The sequence below is a fragment of the Chlorocebus sabaeus genome, chromosome 14 (genome assembly GCF_047675955.1).
Source record: "Chlorocebus sabaeus isolate Y175 chromosome 14, mChlSab1.0.hap1, whole genome shotgun sequence".
Classification (NCBI taxonomy): domain Eukaryota; kingdom Metazoa; phylum Chordata; class Mammalia; order Primates; family Cercopithecidae; genus Chlorocebus; species Chlorocebus sabaeus.
This window is the reverse complement of record NC_132917.1, coordinates 106,089,945-106,103,271: the sequence shown is the minus strand read 5'-3', so window position 1 is coordinate 106,103,271 and position 13,327 is coordinate 106,089,945. Positions and strand designations below refer to the sequence as shown.

Sequence of the window (13,327 nt, the reverse complement as noted above, 5' to 3'; positions counted from 1 at the left end):
ACAACTCTGGAGGGAGCTTTCCAATTCTTTCATCATGAAATTGGACTTTGTATATTGAGGAGGGGTTCATGGATTCATGGTAACCTACAAATCTTCACTGCGGCCTGAACCAAAGGAATAGCTACAGTTGGATTTTCCTAAAAAGAGTAAGATAGTCCCAGGCCTCCCTTCTCAAATAAGTTATCAAGCAGGTGGACTCTGCCAGTCAGGGGTCCCAGTCAGTCCCTGGGGCCCTGGGGCGCTGCGGGCCTCCTGCGAGGACTGCGCATCCCAACAGTGCCTTCGGCTCTTGGTGGGGCACCGGCGGTACGTCCGAACCTCCAGCCCGCCTGGTCAGGTGGCCGCGGGCCCAGGCATTTCCCAGGATTCATTCATTCGTTCATTCGTTCATTCAGCAGGTATTTCCCGAGCGCCCTCCTCCTGTGTAGGTGACAGAAACTGGGAGGCGAGCGAGCCAGGCAAAGCCCGGCTTCCCTGACGCTCCCCGCGGCGGCGGGGGCGGAGAAGCGACCTCAGCCCCACGGCTCAAACAGCTGGCGCGGACCGCGCTCTCGCCCTGGGCCGGCGGCCTCAGCGCCCCCCGAATGAACACCTTCCGCCAGCCGGCCGCCCCGCGAGGCGGGCCGTGTCGTGGCCCCGGTACACGGAGGGGGACGAAGAGGCCCGGAGCAGGGCCCGTCTCGGCCTGTGCTCGGAGCCAGGCGGCAGGGACCGCGGGCCGGCGGGCGGCGCGGGGACGGCTGCGCTCCCGCCCTCCGCCAGCGCCTGGCGGCCGCCCCACGTGACGGGAAGCGGCGGCTGCGGGGTCGGGCCAGCCCAGGAGCCGCGGGCCGGAGCGGGGCGGCGGGGCCCCAGGCCGCGGGGCGGCGCGGGACGGCGGGCGCCGGCGCCGGTGAGTGCGGAGGGCAGTGGGGCGTGGGGTGCGGGGCTCAGGGCGCGGGGCGCGTGGGGCAGGAGAGCGGGGAGCAGGAGGGTGGGGGCAGGCGGCGGGGCGGGGTGGAGGGCGAGCCCGTGCGTGTGCGCTGGGGCAGGTGTAGTGGGGGCTGGAAGGCGGGGATGGGGGAGCAAGTGGCTATACACTTGGGGGCAGGTGTGCAGGTGTGCGACTTGGTAGGTGTCCCTTGTGGGGGCCAGCTAGCCTGCTGGGGTGAGCAAGTGAGTGTTCCTGTGTGTGTGGTATGAGGTGTGCACGGGTGTGGGGTCAGCAAGTGTGTATGTTGTGTGTGAGGAGTACGTGTGTGTTTAGGGAAAGGGAAGACCTGAGAGACCTCGTCCTTGATTTGGGTTTTCCGGGGAGAACGGCCAGGAAGGACTTGCACCTCCATCCCAGGTATGGAAGGGTTTTGGCGCTGTGATTGAGGTTTCTCGGAGCGCTTTGGATTTGAGAGCTCAAATTCGGGTCACACTCCGGCCTCAATTGTCCTGACCTGGAGAGTAGGCAGGGCTGTGTTGGGGAGCAGGGAAAAGGGTTGTGCTGGACTTCCTGGCCCCTGTTTTTAGCACCAGGTCAAGGGCTGGAAGCTGTCATCCCCGTGAAATTATTTTCTTTCCATTGCCTTCTGGAGGTGCAGGTGCAAGTTAGTCCGCCTGCCTCCCTGTGTTAAGTGCTGATATCCTTAAACACGGAAGGTGTCCAGTTGTCTGCACCTGCCGTGGCTTCTACCCAAGGACTGTTGAGTGACCCTCAGGAAGCCTGCTACCTGGCTGCTAAAAGTCGGGGCTCACAGATCACACAGCAGGTCTTACTGCACGTGGGCTGCATGGGCAGCTGTGGTCAAAACATGTCTGAGTAGAGTTTAATCACTGATGAAGTGCTCATGGGCAAGCACCTTGTCTATCAGGAAGAAAGGCAGCTGCGGGTGTGATTGTGGTGGCAAGTTAAAGCACTGAGAAGGTGTGCAGGGAAGATCCTACTGCATTGTGTACGTTGGCTTGCTTGGAGTCAGGATGAACGAGTGTAGAGGGGCTGTGTGGTGGCTGCTACTCTCTCATGGTAGACATGCTTCTCTCTGTTGGTCAGCCGGAAGCTGGCAGACGACTTAGAGCTCGCAGCTCCATGGTCAGTCGGAAGGAACATTTGGTCAGCTGCTTCCTTTTCTTTTTCCTTCCATTTCTGCCAGCCAAGCAGCCTCAACAGTCATTGCAGCTGCTTTTGTGATGTGTAGCAAAAGGCCGCCTGGGGTACTAGAAAGTCTACTGGCTAGAATCTGCTGGAACCTGTCCATAATTAGCCTGCCCAAGGTCATCTATGAAATGGGAGCGGTGCTCTGGTAATGAATGTGGAGTGTGGGTTCAAATCCTGCCTGTGCCATTTCCTGTGACCCTTGGGCAATTTGCTGGACATGCTGAGTCTCAAGTTCCTCCATCAAAATAGGGATAATATTAGAAAAGGCACATGGATTCTAATAAGAAATTGTGCCTGGAAAGGATCCAGCACAGGGTCTGGCACTTAGTAGGTGCCCAATAAATTATTGTTGGCAAATACAAATGAAGGTATAGAGCCAGGTCTCCCTCAGCTCTGAAAATATGTAGTTTTATGTTTTGAGTAATTGTTAACCTAACAAATGGTTTACTCTGGAGTTAGACTTGTGGGTTCTCAATTCCGATTTGCTGTGTACATCAAGGTTTGCATTATACAATTGAATTGGTGAGAGGTGAGATGCCACTCTTAGCCTTCATTCACTCTGTCTTTTCTTCTCCACTCATGATTGGGCATGGCCGTCCTCTTGTCGTAGCATTGGAGGCAGAGCTTTTTCACCACTGCAGGAATCCCAGGACCAATCTAACCTCAGCCTACACCCTCCAGAGACGGGGATTTGTAAAGGGCCCATTCTTCATTTAGGCAGCTCCAGTTGAGGAGTTTTAAAAGCACAGAGCTCACTATTTTAAAAATGCTATATTTTCTTTTTGTTGCTGTCTTCTGGGTGGTTTTTTTGCTGTTGTTTTTGGGACAGGGTCTTGCTCTGTCACCCAGGCTGGAGTGCAGTGGTGTGACCATGGCTCACTGGTCTTGATCTCCCAGACTCAAGAGATCCTCCCACCCCAGCCTCTCAAGTAGCTGGGATCACAGGCTCGCACTACCATACCCAGATAATTTGTAAATTTTTTTGTAGAGATAGAGGTCTCCCTGTGTTGCCCAGGCTGTTCTCAAACTCCTGGCCTCAAGCAATCCTCCTGTCTCGGTCTCCCAAAGTGCTGGGATTACAGACCTGAGCCACTACGCCCAGCCAAAAAACTTGCTGTATTTTCTGGGTCTGCAGCTAACATCTCTGTTAGGAAAAAAAAAAAAATGAAGTTATTTGGCTTATTCCTTCATGCTAATATTACAAATTTGTGATCTTTTACGAAAACTTGAAGAAATTTTACTTAATGGGTTAGGTGTCTTCATCTTGGTCTGAATCCAGCCCTCATTAGAAATACATTAAAGTAGTCATTTGTGGCGGCCAGGTGTTTGGATACTGCCGAATAATTTGGCTCAGACTTTACAACTCATCTCTGTAGCAAATCTGACTCGTTTTTCTTTATTTAAAAAAATACATACCTACTAAATGAATGTAGAATAACAACTTAATTTGGTGCCACCCCAAATGACTTTAAGCGCCTCATGAAAAGTGAATTATAAAATCTTGTAGATGATTTGAAATCAATATCTTTTCTCGACAGTCAAGTAGCTGCTGTTGAGAAAGTTAAAGATTTAAGAAAAAAATCCTGTATTTAAAGATGACAACTGACTAGATATTATGGACTACCAAGTCCTGTAGATACTCAATAATTCTTTTTTTTTTTTTTTTTTTTGAGACAGAGTCTCACCCTGTCACCCATGCTAGAGTGCAGTTGCGTGTTCTCGGCTCACTGCAACCTCCACCTTCCAGGCTTGAGTGATCCTTCCACCTTAGCCTCCCAAGTAGTTGGGGCTACAGGTGCATGCCACCATGCCCAGCTAATTTTTGTATTCTTCTATAGAGACAGAGTTTCAGCATGTTGCCCAGGCTGCCTTTGAACTCCTAAGCTCAAACAATCCATCTTCCTCGGCCTCCCGAAGTGCTGGGATTATAGGCGTGAGCCACTGCCCCTGTCCAGTACTCGATAATTCTTTGTGGCTATTTGAAGGTTCCGAATTGAGGAAGATATTATGAAGTAAATGCCATATTTCTCTTCTGCTCTTTTTCTACCTCCCACTTCTCTTCCTAAACCCTTTTAATTCTAACTGCTGATGGTACTCTTATAGGATGTATATTTTACATAATATGTACATACACACACATATACTCTTATGCATATGTATGTATACACATACCATATATATAGTGTGTATATATGTGTGTGTATATAAATATATCTTTATATGTATTTAAATGATTTTGATTAGTATTGCCCAGTAAAAAGGATACCAACTATGAATAGTTATGTATATTAAATATACGCCATGATAATATTAAGATGACAAGTTAGATATTAAAGCTTAGCTGTCTTTTTTTTTAATCGTCTTTTTTTAGATACTCTTGCAGATTATCAGAACAGGTCCATTGCACTATAACTAGTCTTGCTGTCCCTGTTGCATGAGTGCAGAAGGTAACATAAAGTGGTTGTCGAGTAGTGTCATTTTCAAAGGGGGGAAAAGTTGACTTTTGTACAAGCCAGTACATTTATTGTTGATGCCTGACAAATTTCAAGATTGAGTCATTCAACAGATGGCTGTGGGACTTAGGGAAGAACGTGAGACCAGCACGGGGTGCAGCTCAGGAAAGGCAATTGCTGTCACATAAACGTGTATCCTGTTTTGGTAGATTACTATGTTAGTAGAGAAGTGTGTCAACGTACTAGTCTGTGTCTGAATTTCGGCAAGCAGATAGGGCCACCGGATTCCTCTTCTGGATTCACGGTGGGGAAGCAATAGCAAAGACTCCTGAGGAGGAGCTGCGGCAGCATGCCAGTCTAAGTTCCAGAGTGGCCTCCTGCTGAGAGCTATTGCTTTGTTCAGAACTGAATTCTAGGAGAGGATCTGAAGTCATACTTGTTCCCCTCAATCAGTAAGAATATGGCCTTGGAGTCATGAACGAAAACTAGGGTCAAAGCCCTGTTTCATCGCCTTGTAGCTAGGTAACCTTGAGCAAGCCATCTAAGATATCTATCTCCATAACGATGGCCACCTCTCAGCGTCAAGGTAAGAATGAAAGGATAGTGCTATATTGAGTGTGCAATATCCCACCAAAGCCAGTTTTTGGGCTCTCGTGAGGGGGCATCAGGGCGTCAGCCAGGGCTGCAGCCTATGGGTGCCACCCATCATCCAGGCTTGGGGCAGTATTGGCCTTGGGAGCCAGTGTGGCGTCTGATTAAGGATGTGTGCTTTGGAGCTGACTACCTGGGTTGGAATCCCAGCCCTGTACTTACCAGCGTGGCTCTTCCACCTTTCAAGACCTCCAGTCCCTTCCTTTTCATCCAGAACTAGCTGAAGAACAGTATAGGGGAAGCACACAGCCCAGTCCAGGTTCCTGTTTTATAGAGGAGAACACAGGCCCAGACAGAGCCTCTTAGTGAGTGGCCTAAGATCATCAGGAAGTGACCAAGCAACAAGCAGAGCTCAGGCTTCCCAGATTAATGTCGGGAATGTCTGCTATGCAGCATGCCCACACTTACCACAGTTCACTGCTGGGGTGGTCCAGTTTCACTCTGGGACCTTGATCCTTACTGAGAGGCTGTGCTCCTTCCCGGCCTGAGTATCCACCCTCAGAGCCCCCCATCGGACTGCTTCTCCCAAAGCTCACGGTATATCCAGTTCTGAACACAGCAGGAGTCAGCTCACATTCACCCCAACCCAATCTCAGCCCCTCTGTCGGGGGAAATACTCCACATGAGCAAAACTCCCAAACTCTCCTCTTTGAAATGCATTTTCAGAAAGAAAGAAAAAAAAAACTTTTAATTTATGGATATTATTCCTCTTGTAATTTTAAGCTAGGACACTAGGCTGGTGAAGAATCACCTCCAAAAGTGGCTCAATAGAAAAGGCTCCAGTAGCCCAGAGTATGCTAGGGGAGTCCTGGGCTGGACTGATGGACAAATGTGAAACATGGGTTCATGTTTGTCCTTTTTAGTCACTGATACTCTCAGTCTTATGACTGTTTCCTTTCCTGATAATTATCCAATTATCTCCCCGATTACATTTTCATTTTAACTTTTGAAGTAATTTTGGGCTTACCTAAGAGTTGCAAAATAGTACAGAATTCACAAATACCCTTTACCCAGCTTCCTCCTTTGTTAACATCTTGGATGGCTGTAGTATAATGATCAAAATGAATCAAGTAGTGCCAGTAAACACTATAAAGTGCACACGGTATTTGAATTTCACCTGTTTTTTCGCTTAATGTCTTTTTTTCTCTTCCAGGATCCTTTTTCTGATCCAGTTTCCCCACTTTGCATTTAATTGTCACTTATTCTTGGCTTCTCATCTGTGACAGTACCTCAGCCTTTCCTCTTTTTTCATGACCTTAACACTCTTGAAAGGATGTCAGAGATTTTGTAGACCGTCCCTCTCTTTGGATTTATCTAAACCCCTCCAGTTCCCATGGGGGATTCCAGATGCTCTCTGACAATCACCTTCACAATCTTTAGAAACAACACATTTAAGAAAACCACATCAGTATCTCAAGACTTTCAGTCAACCCATAAAGCTACCAAAATGCATTTTTCAGATGGGACTTCAGTGATTGTCAGAGAGCCTATCAAACCCCCCATGGGAATCGGAGGTGTTTGGTGGTTTGTTTTGTAGTAGGGACTCCTGTTGACATCTCATTTCATTCATTTAGCACAAACACTGCATCTGAAGGTAGCTTGCAGTGGGAGAATATTGCTGGCAAGGTTTGCCTTTTCTCACCCAATAGAGAATTTTGAGGCTGTGATTTGGCTCTTCATTCAGTCAGGAACGCAGCATGGGAAGTAGAGGTTTTCCAGCTTTCTCTCCCTGCTGCTTGCAAAAAAAGTGTCCAGTCATACCTGCCTGTCCTGCTCAATACCCACGATACGGTGGCCAGGAGAGGAAGAATGGGCATGGGGTTGGTGCCTGTGCCAAAGGGGGACAGGAAGGTCTGAGTGTGTACCGAGTCCCAAGGGGTCGCAGAGATAGAGGCTGAGCAGCAGGCCTCTTGGCAGCTGCCCACGCTGTTTCTGTTTTAGGAAGCTGACAAAGCCAGAGGTGGGTGTCAGCACATCCCCCTGCCCCCGTGACTGAAGTCACCACCTGACTTTTCCAGGCTCTCCCTCCCCATCCAGGCATCACAAGAGCCACCATCACTGGGACCACAGGAAAACTAGCCTCCAATGCGTGCTTCTGAGTCTTTCTCTCTTAAGCTTCTCAGGACCGGCCTCAACAAACATGGGGAATAAGGCAAGGTGTCCCAGTGTGTTGCACACCACCCCTTTTCTTCACCTTCCTCCTCACCACCATGGTTTGCTTTTGGCCAAGTCCTTGGTGATTTAGCTTTCTCTCCTAATCATATGGCACCAGCATCCTAACTGGTTGATTGGGAGCTGTGAACGAGTGTGTGTGTGCCAAGTGTGTACGAAGTGTGCCAAGTTCTGTCTGCCCCACATCCGTCTCAAAAGCTGTTAGGATCTATGGCAACTTTTGTCAATTCACTTATAGGTTTGCTTTCTAGAGCTCATATGTGATACACAGTCACGCGTCAGTGAACGACTAGGATATGTTCTCAGAAATCTCCCACTGGGCAATTTTGTCGTCATGTGAACATCGTAGAGTGAACTTACACAAACCTGGATGGTACAGTATATTATACACCTAAGCTATGTGGGTATGGCCTGTTGTTCCTAGGCTACAAACCTTTACAGCATGCTACTGTACTGGATCTCTAGGCACAAGAGAATCTTGTAACACGAAAGTATGTGTGTATCTGAACACATCTAAACATAGAAAAGGGATAGTAGAAATACTATATAAAAGACTAAAAAAAGGGTCTACTTGTATGGGGCACTTACCACGAATGGAGCTTGCAGGACTGGAAGTTTCTCTGGATGAGTCAGTGAGCAAATGGCAAGTGAAAGTGAAGGCCTAAAATGTTACTGTACAGTACTATAGGCTTTGTAAATATTGTACACTTAGGCTACACTAAATTTATTCTAAAAATACTTCTCTTCAGTAATAAATTAACCTTAGCTTACTGTAACTTTTTTACTTTATAAACTTTTTTTTAAAGTTTTTGACTCTTTGTAATAACATGTAGCTGAAAACATGTTATATAGCTGTACAAAAATATTTTCTTTATGTCCTTATTCTATAAGTTTTTTTCTGTGTTTTTTTTTTTTTTACTTTAAACTTTGTGGTTAAAAATGAAGACACACACACACATTAGCCTTGGCCTGCACAGGGTCAGGATCATCCATATCCCTGTCACCCACCTCCACATCTTGTCCCACTGGAAGGTCGTCAGTAGCAGTAACACACATGGAGCTGTCGTCTATGATAACAGTTCCTTCTTCTGGAGTCCTCCTGAAGGAGTCCGTTTTACAATTAACTTAATTTTGTTCTGCATAAGTAGGAGTACACTCTAAAATAATGATAAAAAGGATAGTGGAGTAAATACATAAACCAGTAACATAGTCATTTATTATCATTATATCAAGTCCTACATACTGTGTGTAATTGAACATGCTAGACTATTCTACGACTGGCACTGCAGTAGGTTTGTGTACACCAGCAACACCACACACGCGAGTGATGCATTGCGCCACAATGTTCCAACAGTTAGACTGTCACTAGGTGACAGGAATTGTTCAGCTCCATTGTAACCTTATGGGACCACTGTTGTAGATGCTGTCTGTTGTTAATGGAAATGTCGTTATGCAGCACGACACTGTTCAATTTTCCCCTGTGACAGACATTGCTATCTGTCTGTGGCTTCATGGGCTTAGTAGATATGTTTATCGAAGTTAATTGAGAAACTGCTTCTCAGAGAAACATATTTTTTTCCTATAAAGTTCTATATTAAAATGGCAAAATAGAAACTTTAAAAAAGTCATTGTAGGCCGGGCATGGTGGCTTATGTCTGTAATCCCAGCACTTTGGAAGGCTGAGGCGGGCAGATCACCTGAGGTCAGGAGTTCAAGACCAGCCTGGCCAACATGGTGAACCCTTATCTCTACTAAAAATACAAAAAAATTAGCCAGGCATGGTGGCAGGTGCCTGTATGCCCAGCTACTCAGGAGGCTAAGACAGGAGAATCACTTGAACCTGTGAGGCAGAGGTTACAGTGAGCCAAGACCGTGCCACTGCACTCCAGCCTTGGCAACAAAGTGAGAGACTCCATCTCAAATAAATAAATAAATAAATAAATAAATAAATAAATAAATAAGGAATTGTATTTATACAAAAACTGTAAATTGCAGGAAGAGGCAAAGAAAGAAAGATACTCATGCCTAAAGCCAGGATCCCTGCCATCAGCCAGTCAGAGGAGGTCCAGTGTGTGGGAATCTGTGCCGCCCTCTGAAGGCCCATTCTGAGGCTGGCCTTGTCTCCCAGACATTGCTACTTTCCATATAGACAAGTGACATTCAGCAGATCAGAAGGAGGCAGTGTGTTTTCCTTTAGGGATTATTACATTGGTAAATTTGATCCCACCGCTGTAGTTAATGGTAACTATTTCTGACTCATTGTGTTAATCCTTTGGAAAGGTGTCTAGAGAGTAGTGTTTGCTCAAATCCCTTTTGACAACTGCTTGGTTTGTGGAGTGCCTTGGACACTTACAGGCTGTTTGGAACTCAGCAGCAATTCCGAACTGATTGCAGCTTATAAAACAAGAGACTGATATTATGGAACCATAAGAATAGGTTAATAGCTATAATTTTTCTTACTAAATAAAGGAGGAAAGGTTGGCTGAGGTTAAAATTTTAAGGGCTGTATATCTTAAGCTGAGTCTGGAGTTTATCTTTTGGGCAGGGAACTACCTTCTGGTATGTGATAAGGAGGATAATGACCTAGTGTTTCAGGTGTGTGGCCCACATTCCTGCCTCCTTTCTGCATTGCCTTCAGATCTGACCTGGCTTTGGTCCAAATGTTAGAATGACCACTTAGTCTCTATTCATTTTTGATGGACTGTCTTAAAGAAAAAAAACGAACTTCTTGCTGTAAAATGAGAAAACAACAAATCTTACTTGAGGTAGTGTGTCCTTTTTAAAATGCAGATACAGAATTAGTCTCGAGCTTATTCACAGGACAGTGCCTTCTATTATAAGGCTGACTTTTGTGATTCCTCCCCCAGGGTGATGAAGTTCTGGTACACATATAGCTGCATAGGTTTCGGAAGAGTCTGTTTCATTTATAAGCTGTGAAGTAATTAGAAAATGTGAGGGCTTTTTGCAGACACATAGGACACTAGGCCAATCTTAAAGTTGGCTCGCAGGTAGACGTTATTTGGTGGAGCAGATAACAAAGTGGCATTCTTTGGTTCAAGAATAATTACTGGTAAAGAGCCCATCTTAATAAATGCCAGTTTGTCATAGCATTCTTTTGGGAGAATATATTTATCTCTGTACCAGGTTAGGAGTTTCCTATTGTGTGTGTGTGTGTATGTATGTGTGTATATAATATGTATGTATGTGTGTATATAACAGATATATGTTTATATATAACAAATATATATATTTCAATACATAACAAATATATATTTTAATATATAACAAATATATACACACATACATGTATGTATAAATGTGTTATACATAGCTATATGTGTTAAACATATATATTAAAATCTTATATATGTGTTGTGCTAATATTTACTGGTTAATGTTGGAGCTACAAGCAGCCTTTTTTGTTTTTTTTTGTTTGTTTGTTTTTTGAGACAGAGTTTTACTCTTGTTGCCCAGGCTGGAGTGCAATGGTGTGATCTCGGCTCACTGTGACCTCCGCCTCCTGGGTCCAAGTGATTCTCCTTCCTCAGCCTCCCAAGTAGCTGGGATTACAGGCACCTGCCACCATGCCCAGCTAATTTTTGTATTTTTAGTAGAAATGGGATTTCACCATATTGGCCAGGCTGGTCTCAAACTCCTGACCTTTAGCGATCCACCCACCTTGGCCTCCCGAAGTGCTGAGATTACAGGCATGAGCCACTGCGCCCAGCCTACAAGCCTCTTAACTACTTAAAAAATTGCTCTTGGCCGGGCGCAGTAGCTCATGCCTGTAATTGCAGCACTTTGGGAGGCTGAAGCAGGCGGATCACTTGAGGTCAGGAGTTCGAGACCAGCCTGGCCAACATGGTGAGATCCCATCTCCACTAAAAATGCAAAAATTAGCTGGGCAAAATGATGCACGCCTGTAATCCCAGGTACTCAGGAGGCTGAGGCATGAGAATCGCTTGAACCTAGGAGGCAGAGGTTGCAGTGAGCCAACATCGTGCCACTGCACTCCAGCCTGGGTGATGGAGTGAGACTCTGTCTCACAAAAAAAAAAAAAAAAGAAAAGAAAATGCTCTCATTCCACATTTATTCTTTCTGCTGTGACTTTTTTTTAATGAGGTCTGTCCTTGGTGAGTTTTAGTACAGAGGAAATGTAAGAAGAGTAAGATAGTAAAACCAGTTATGAACTGGTTGAAACTGAGAGTGGAGATACTTACGTGGCCCCGGAAGTGGAAGGGAGAGGGACAGAGGCCCATGAGGTAAGAGGCTGGCCTCACAGAAGCTGCTGCCCCAGATGTTATACACACCCACGGGGCAGGGTGTTCACTCCCTGAGCCATCTATCACATACTGGTCTTTCCCTTCACCTTCTAGGGGATATTTCTGGAAAACAGTGGATGGAATGCCCCAAATTGGACTTTGATATCCTGAGAAATGGCTATTAAATATGGATACAAAATAAACTAAGCACTGCATTTAGATAAACTAAGAAATTATAAATCACTTATTTGTTTGATAAACGTGCTTCCATGCAATCAAATTTTTAACAAGGAACCTACAGTTGGTGAATTCCACCAGGTTTGTTAAACAGATTCTTTCTCTATTTCCAGGGTAAGCTGGTTTGGGGAAATGAGTAGAATTTTATGCATTCTACATGTACATATATATTTTAAATTAATATTTAATGCCTGTAGAAACATATTTGTAATCTGTATAAGACAGAGAGAGTCATAATAAAAGCAACCCCCAGCTTCAGAAATAAAACATTGCTGACCGTTGGGAATCTCAGGCACACCCATACCAGTTCCATCCTTCCCAGATTTGTGTTCCTCATTCCCTTACAATTCCCTTACGATTCATCCTTGTGGGTGGCTCTAGTTCATTCTCTTGCAGCTGCACAGTATTTCAGCCTCTGAGGAAACATGAGTTGTTTCTAGTTTTCCCCTGTCTCAAACAGGATTGCTGTGAACTTTCTTTGCCCTGGTAAGCACAAAACAGACTCAGGAAGGTAAATGCCTAGAAGTAGAGTCATGGCTTACTCAGCCATGGCAGGGGCTTCCTAGATGATGAAAACGTGTCCTTACCAGCTCCAAACCTTCCCCCAGCATGGTGGAGCCTCCTCATTGTGCCGTGTTCTTAGGAACACCTCGTGTTGTCAGACTTCAAATATTTGTCCATTTAATGGGTAGAAAACGAAATCTATCACTGTAGTTGTCATTTGCAAATGCCAGGTGCTAATCAGGTTGTGTTCTTTCGTGTTTATTGTATATTCGTGTTTCCTCTCATTGAAAGGCCTGTTTGTGTATTTCGCCCATCCTTCTGTTAGATCCTTGACTTTCTTGCTGCAGGAGTTCCCACATCATCCAGATGTTTCTGGTCAGATGCATGATGTCAGTGTCTTCTCTCCAGCCCCCTTTTTCCTTTATCTTTTCACTTTCTTCATGATGTCTCTTAAAGAACAGAAACAGTACATTTTCACATGGGAGAATTTATCATTTTTCCTTAGGGTTTGTGCTTTTTTATATCTTATTTTAGAAATTCTCCCTTACCCTAAGAAGGTCATGAGAATATTTTTTCTTGTTTTTTTTCCAATGTTTCAAAGTTATGTCTTTTATACTTAAGAATATTAATCACCTGGAATAATTTTGATGTGCGGTGTGAGGTAGGAATCTAGCTTTCTTTTTTTCTTTTTCTTTTTTTTTTTTTTTTTTTTTTTGAGATGGAGTCTTGCTCTGTCTCCAGGCTGGAGTGCAGTGGTACTATCTCAACTCACTGTAACCTCTGCCTCCCATGTTCAAGCAATTCTCCTGCCTCAGCTTCCCGAGTAGCTGGGACTACAGGCACCTGCCACCATGCCCTGCTAATTTTTGTATTTTTAGTAGAGATGGGGTTTCACTATGTTGGCCAGGATAGTCTCCATCTCT

General features: G+C 45.2%; 1 protein-coding gene across 2 annotated transcripts in view; it reads left to right on the top strand.

Moving 5' to 3' along the window:
• The first annotated feature begins 780 nt into the window (after positions 1–780).
• Positions 781–13,327, top strand: part of TGFBRAP1 (transforming growth factor beta receptor associated protein 1) — a 64,676-nt gene continuing 52,129 nt past the window's right edge. Inside the window, exon 1 of one of the 2 annotated variants that reach the window (XM_008008278.3) lies at positions 781–892. The gene's annotated coding sequence lies outside the window, so the exon portion shown is untranslated. The remainder of the gene's footprint in view (positions 893–13,327) is intronic. The other variant, XM_008008279.3, reaches the window with a different exon arrangement.